Here is a 6293-nt window from a genome sequence, read left to right on the forward strand (position 1 = left end):
ACTACAGCCAGAAACGCCTTTGAGGATTTCTGGGAAGTGTGCAGTATTTTCAAACCCTCACAGAGCTATAGTTTCAGATCCTGGAAAATTATGGGTTTATTCAACTTTGTCAAGGATAAAAAATGGTAATGCCTTTACTGTAGCTATGTTTTTTACCTTCATGTTTGAAACAACAGAAATAGTGTCCTTGGGGCTTTTGAGAAGCAAATAGGATTCTACATTCTGCACGTGACAACGTACAACATTAAAATATTTCACTAGATGTAATAACACAATCACCACCTCTTAACGTGACATGTACTTTTTCTTTCAAGGGAAAAAGCAATGATCAAATGCATGCACCTCTCCAGTATGTACGAATCTCTTGATTGTTTTTTTGGTGACACCGGATGGCCCCTCACTCGTATACTCGTATATCGCATCCAGCCCGAGGCATGAACTAGGGCAAAGCCTGACCGACCTCACATCTTGATTTCCCAAGATCTGTGGATAGGGAAAAGGGACCACATCAATGTATGAGCAGACCCACAGGCGCCTGTGATCTGAAAGTGAAATAGTAAGGAACATATCGGACAGGATTATCGAAGTATTCTATTCTGTCACCAGGAGACAGATGAGCTGCAGATAACACTTTGGCCCGGATTCACAAAGGTTTAGCGTTGGGTTAGTGTTACTTTGTTAACACACACCCAACGCTAAATCTGTTTGGGGATTAACAAACCAACGCCAAGTGCTGCTTTTCATTACCATATGTCAGGAGGGTGTTACATGGGTGTAACATAGGCATTCCCATGCAACAACCAATGCTTTTTGGTGCAAACCCTATCTACTGAATTTAGTAGACATGGTTTAGAGCCAGAAATTAAAGCCGCTGAAAAGCAGGTGTGAAAAGAAGAAATGTTTTAATTTCTCCTTGCTTTGCATGTTTGCTGCACTGTATAGCACACATACAATGTAGGAAAAGGGTTTACAAATGTCTAGCAATAAGATTTTTTACAGGAAGACAAAACCTATAGTAGACACAGGCACCCACCCTAGCACTATGGCACTAAGGAGTGTTCCTGGTGCATGGCAGCACAAATCAGTGCCGTCGCTAGGGAGAGGAGAGTGCCATATCACTGTTTATTTTATTTGCAAAGTTTTATATAGCGCTGGCTAGACCCGGAGGTATCAGAGTGCTTTACTTGAGGATCAGCAAGTTGCAGGTTACATAATTACTTCAATTACAAGTTCCAAGCATAGACATAGGAGAAAAACATGAGATTACACAATAATATGAGTTATTAGAGCGTAGCATATCCAAGACACATGTCTTATGGGGAATGAAAGGTAGAGGGAAGGAAACACAACGGGGAGATGAGGAAAACAAAGTCAAATGTCCGGCTGGGTAGGTGAACCAGGGCCAAACTCCTCTATAGCTGCATAGGACAGCTCCACCGGGCTTCGGCCAAGGTTGCTCCGGCTCCGCGGTAAGATCAGACAGTTATGGTATCCGCCAAAGGGGCATCGTCGTAGTTCCATCGAAAAACTGTAAATATGGTGCTCTCCTGCTCTTTCCCTGTCTAGCAACGCAGCGCAGCCTCTTTGGGTACTGTGCTGCCTGCCTGACACCTTTGTGAATCTGAGCCTTTATGTCATATGCTATTCCAGTCTATAATATACAATGCTATTTTCCTGCTTTTATCCCATGGATTACCGTAGAAGATCTATGTTGCTAACACTAACAGAGAGGTCATTTAAGCTTTGTTTTTTCCACCTGGTGAATAGTAAAGATAGTGATACTTTAGGGGTCTTCTGCCCCTGAAGAAAACCTACAGATGTACATTATAAAAGGCACTGAAACATGTTGACCGACTTAAGATAGTGAGGAAAATATTAGAATAAGCACCACTTAACCCCCTTTTAGATCTCGCTGAGACAGCGCAAGCTGTCTCTTTGAGACATTTTGTAAGTGGGCTTTCAAAAGTGCTACCCACATGATTTGGCAGGCCTAAAGCTTGAGTGCACGATGGCGTGCACGTGCACAGCTGCTGCTCGCACTCCCTCCTCCCTTCTCCCCCTCCCTTTTCGTCAGCTTCAGACTGGTTTGATGCTGGCATTCCCCCCTCCCTTCTCGCCCAGCCCTGGTCACCTCGGCTTGTTTATTTGCGCGGTCGTGTTACTTTCACGGCCAATGCTTGTTTTCATTTGCTCCCTGCCCCATGCATGCAGAGTCATCGGGTAGTTCACTGACGAAGTGCGCTTTCATGACATTAAGCAGATGGCTTCAGAGGATTCTTTTCAAAGGGGCCGTCCGGGCTTTTAGGAGACAATTGCTCCCAACATAAAAACTTTGCAAAGCATGTCAAGAGCATTAATCTACCAGTAACTTCCCCATTCTACAGTCATTCATCTGTTATTTGATGTATTTTACCTACTTAGTTAATTGGTTCAGGAGGAAAAATATGAAAACGTCACCAGGAAAGGAAAAATAGGCACAGAGAATTATATTAATAAGTAATTCTCTCTGTCTATTTTTCCTTCCCTGGTGACGTTTTCATATGTTTTGCCTGAGCCAATTAACTGACAAAGTAAAACATATTCATGACCGAAAACCCTGTCACGTTGAATGAATCCCGTCTCCCTCATCTCCCCTCTCTATGGTCCTTCTGTCTCCCTCGACCCCTCCCTTTCTACCGTTCTCGCTCTTCCCCTGTTTCTCCATCAACGTTTCTTTAATCTCTTAACATTCATGCCCCTCATCTTCCCTCCCTCCCACATGTGTATCCCCTTCCCATATCTCTTACTGTAGCACCCAGGTCTCACTCAGCCCTTCTCTTTGTCCTCATCCTTCCTGTCTCGCACACCCTGCATTTTGTTATGCCCACTCTCTCCTTTATCCCACCCATCATTTCCCATTACCAACTGGCGCACCTCTCCCCCTCTCTGTCTTCATCTCCTTCTATTCCTCCATCATATCTCCCTCACTGTCTCACCCTGTTACTTTCCTTTGCACTGCTTCTCTGCAGTTACTACCCTGTGTGACAGACTCCGCAGTAGTAGGGTACTTCGTGCTCTCTCTCTCCCTGACACAGGTGTAAGAGGGCCCATGCCACTACCTGTGCAGGGTTGAAATAAGGGCCAAAAGTAAAGAGTACCAAGTCACGGCATCAGTTTACAGAGAAAGCAAAAAAAACCGAGAAAATTCCAAAACAAGCATTTGCAATGCAAAAGGTCTTGCATTTGCTTGAACCTGCAGGGAATGTCTCTCTGCATTACCAGCCTGCTTAGGGCACAAGCATTTGCAATGAAATAGGTCTCGAATTTACGCAAGTTTGAGCTATTGGCAATGTAAATGACAATGCCTTTTATTTATGTTTAGTTTTTTAAAACATAAACAAAAGGCATTGTCATTTACAATGCCAATAGCTTAAACTCGCGTAAATGCGAGACCTATTGCATTGCAAATGCTTATTTTATTTGTGGGATGGTTGTGGTTTCATTGGGAGAACCAAAAAATGCAGAGAGTAACACGGGTTGTGGGATTTGCCAGGAGAAGCCGATATTAGGAACGGACGTCCTTAACACACCACTTTCTAATACGAAATCACAAACCCATTTTGCGATTCAGTAATAGGTTATAGAATCATAAACTAGGGTTTGTACATAGGAGAAAGCTTTCTTTGGTCACAAATGGCCCAATTCACAAAATCAGGCCATTTGCGACAGAAAAAAAGCTACGTGCATGTGGCCCAAGGTGTGCAATCATTAAATTTACTTGGCCCAAATCCAACTGAAAACGGACTCGCAACTGCCATCATGCTTAATAAAGTGGTCTAGTTCAGAGCGGTATATTCATGAAATCCTGTGCTACTGAACGACATAGGCTTCCTTTGTAGCATTATTTCCTTTGACTGTATGAGGTTTCCCACATTCTGAGCGTAAGAAAGGTTTGTAAGCAACCTTAATCTTGTAGTGCTGATGAAATCTATGTTAGGGGCATGAAATCAAGTTGCTGCAACAGTCAGATTGATGGAGTCTTTCCTAACCTCCAGACAGTGAGTAGTGGTCCGCAATTGAAGTCACTGGAGACTAGTGTGGCGGAAGCACTCACCATATACAGTGAAAGGTTTGATTTTGTGATGCTGATGCAACTGTTGGGGGACTCCAGCAAAATTCTGAGTCTTGCTATCCCAATTCCCGTGACTGATATCGACATCACAGCACAAACTGCAAGCAGCAGGACTCTTCCTCCAGCTTTCTCAGTACAGCCCTTGGCTACCAATGTGGAAACAGCTTTATCCACACCAAGCCCAATGGGGGCAAAATGGTTGGAAGCCCATGGAGCTAAATATCCCTGATTCATAGCAGTAACCAAAGTTCTCATCCTCATGTTGTTCCTAGAATGGCAGAGGTCAATGCATGAACATTGGCGTTCACAATTGAGTTCAGGGTTAGGTTTTTCAGTTTCTTCAGTGTTCTCTAATGGATTAAGGCCCTCATGGCTATCTTTGTGCAGCATGTTTCATTTTGGTGGATGAGATGGGAGAAACAGAATACTGAAAAACTGAGTAGGGGTTGCCACGATAGCCAATACAAACATACTTCCAGCCTTCCTTTACATCACATAAGAAATAATTTCAATGCATGCGTGTAAAATATCAATCATCATAATGCCAGTCTCATGATGTGACCCCAGCATGCCTCGTTGATGAGGACTCACCTTCTCAAAGACAGAGATACAGCATGACGTGCATGAGATAGATATGGCAAACTCTACAATGACGCCTGAGGCACACGCCATAAGAATGTTGCAAACAAAATAACAAGCAGGCTTCCCCCAAAAAGCACCATTTTGATGGTATGCATTGTGGTTCTACTAGCAGGAAGATTAGTGATTATTCTTACACAAACCCGTGTACTGAGAATGGCCATTAAAAAAGCACAGTTTAGGATCTTTTGTAGGAGCACCCGGAGGTGGACGTTTATCTGAGGCTGGCGCAGGACGTATCGAATGATCTCACCACAGCGCATCAAGGAGAGCCCAAGGAGAAAACGCACGATCATGAGCAACTGAGGATGAGGGCTGAACATTCCAGAAGGGCCTGCCACGGCCAATTCAATTGCTGCAGCAGGTAAGAGGATGTCGTCTAGCCACAACTCCTCTCTCTCATTCAGCGACGGAGCACCTCGAATTATCCATATCCCATATAACATGATGCGGACAAGGAGCAAACAAATCACAATTTCCCACAGACGACTAAAGACAAATCTTTCACCAAACCATACCAGGCCATTTTCAATTAACAAAGCAGTTGCGAGGATCTTTCCTATCACAAACAGGAGGTAGGTGTTGTTTATCTGAAACAGAGGCCAGCTTCCTCCAACCACCACACACACGTATAAACAGATCCAGGTAACGAGCAGATACATGGCAATGGACAACATCAATCGCACTTCAGGATCTAAAAGACAATTTAAAAAGGAGAGCAGGTTACAAAATTAATTTTGTAATAGCTTTAAAAGTCATCAGCTGTCATCAGATTTCCAAATTATTAATTGATTTTCATTTACTTACATTTTTCCATAACCCTCACGTCACTGCTTTTGATTGCTTTTATGAGGAGAAAAGGCAGAATGAGTTGTAGAACAAATATATTAAAGAGGCCATTTAATGAAAAGAAAAGAAAGCTTGTCCTCTTACCCTTGACACATGAACAATCATCAACAAAAGGGTTTTGTAATGTCCCTTTAATAATGCTGGGTTGTTATGTGTGGACTATTGTGACATCATTCACTGAAAGGCTCCTTTACACTATAGTGGAAAGTTATGGGTTAATGGTTAGTAAGCTGGGAGGAACAGGTAGGTGTTGGTGCCCTTCAGAACTTTATAAAGTTGCTTTTGCCGTAAAACTGACAGGAGGTGCAGAGAGGGTGGTTTGAAAGTTCTACGCCTGGCTGGGGCAGGGATCTTCTTCTACCTTACATGATTTGAGGACAGCAGGTTTCAAGAGGGCGAATCTATTAGTATGCTCAGTGGAAAGGGTAGAAGCTCCCCAGAGAAGAGGTGTCCAACATACATCCAGAAGAGTAGCACCTTTTCTACAATTACTGGGAATCCCTATATGATACATATATATTCAATGTAATGTAATTAAGGTATACATAATCAGCGATTAGTCGTAACATCTAGCTGGATCCTATCCTCTTAGATCTACTTTTGGACACAACTATAGTAATCACATAGACAGCAGGTTGCCTTGTAGAGATTCATCAGCTAGTCTTTCAGCAGAGTTTTTAAATCGGATGGTTGA

General features: G+C 43.1%; 1 pseudogene; it reads right to left on the minus strand.

The window, feature by feature from the left end:
• Positions 1-3716: 3716 nt before the first annotated feature.
• LOC146812408 (solute carrier family 2, facilitated glucose transporter member 10-like) lies at positions 3717-5427 on the minus strand (annotated as a pseudogene).
• Positions 5428-6293: the final 866 nt, after the last annotated feature.

The sequence above is a fragment of the Triturus cristatus genome, chromosome 7, assembly GCF_964204655.1.
Source record: "Triturus cristatus chromosome 7, aTriCri1.1, whole genome shotgun sequence".
Lineage (NCBI taxonomy): Eukaryota > Metazoa > Chordata > Amphibia > Caudata > Salamandridae > Triturus > Triturus cristatus.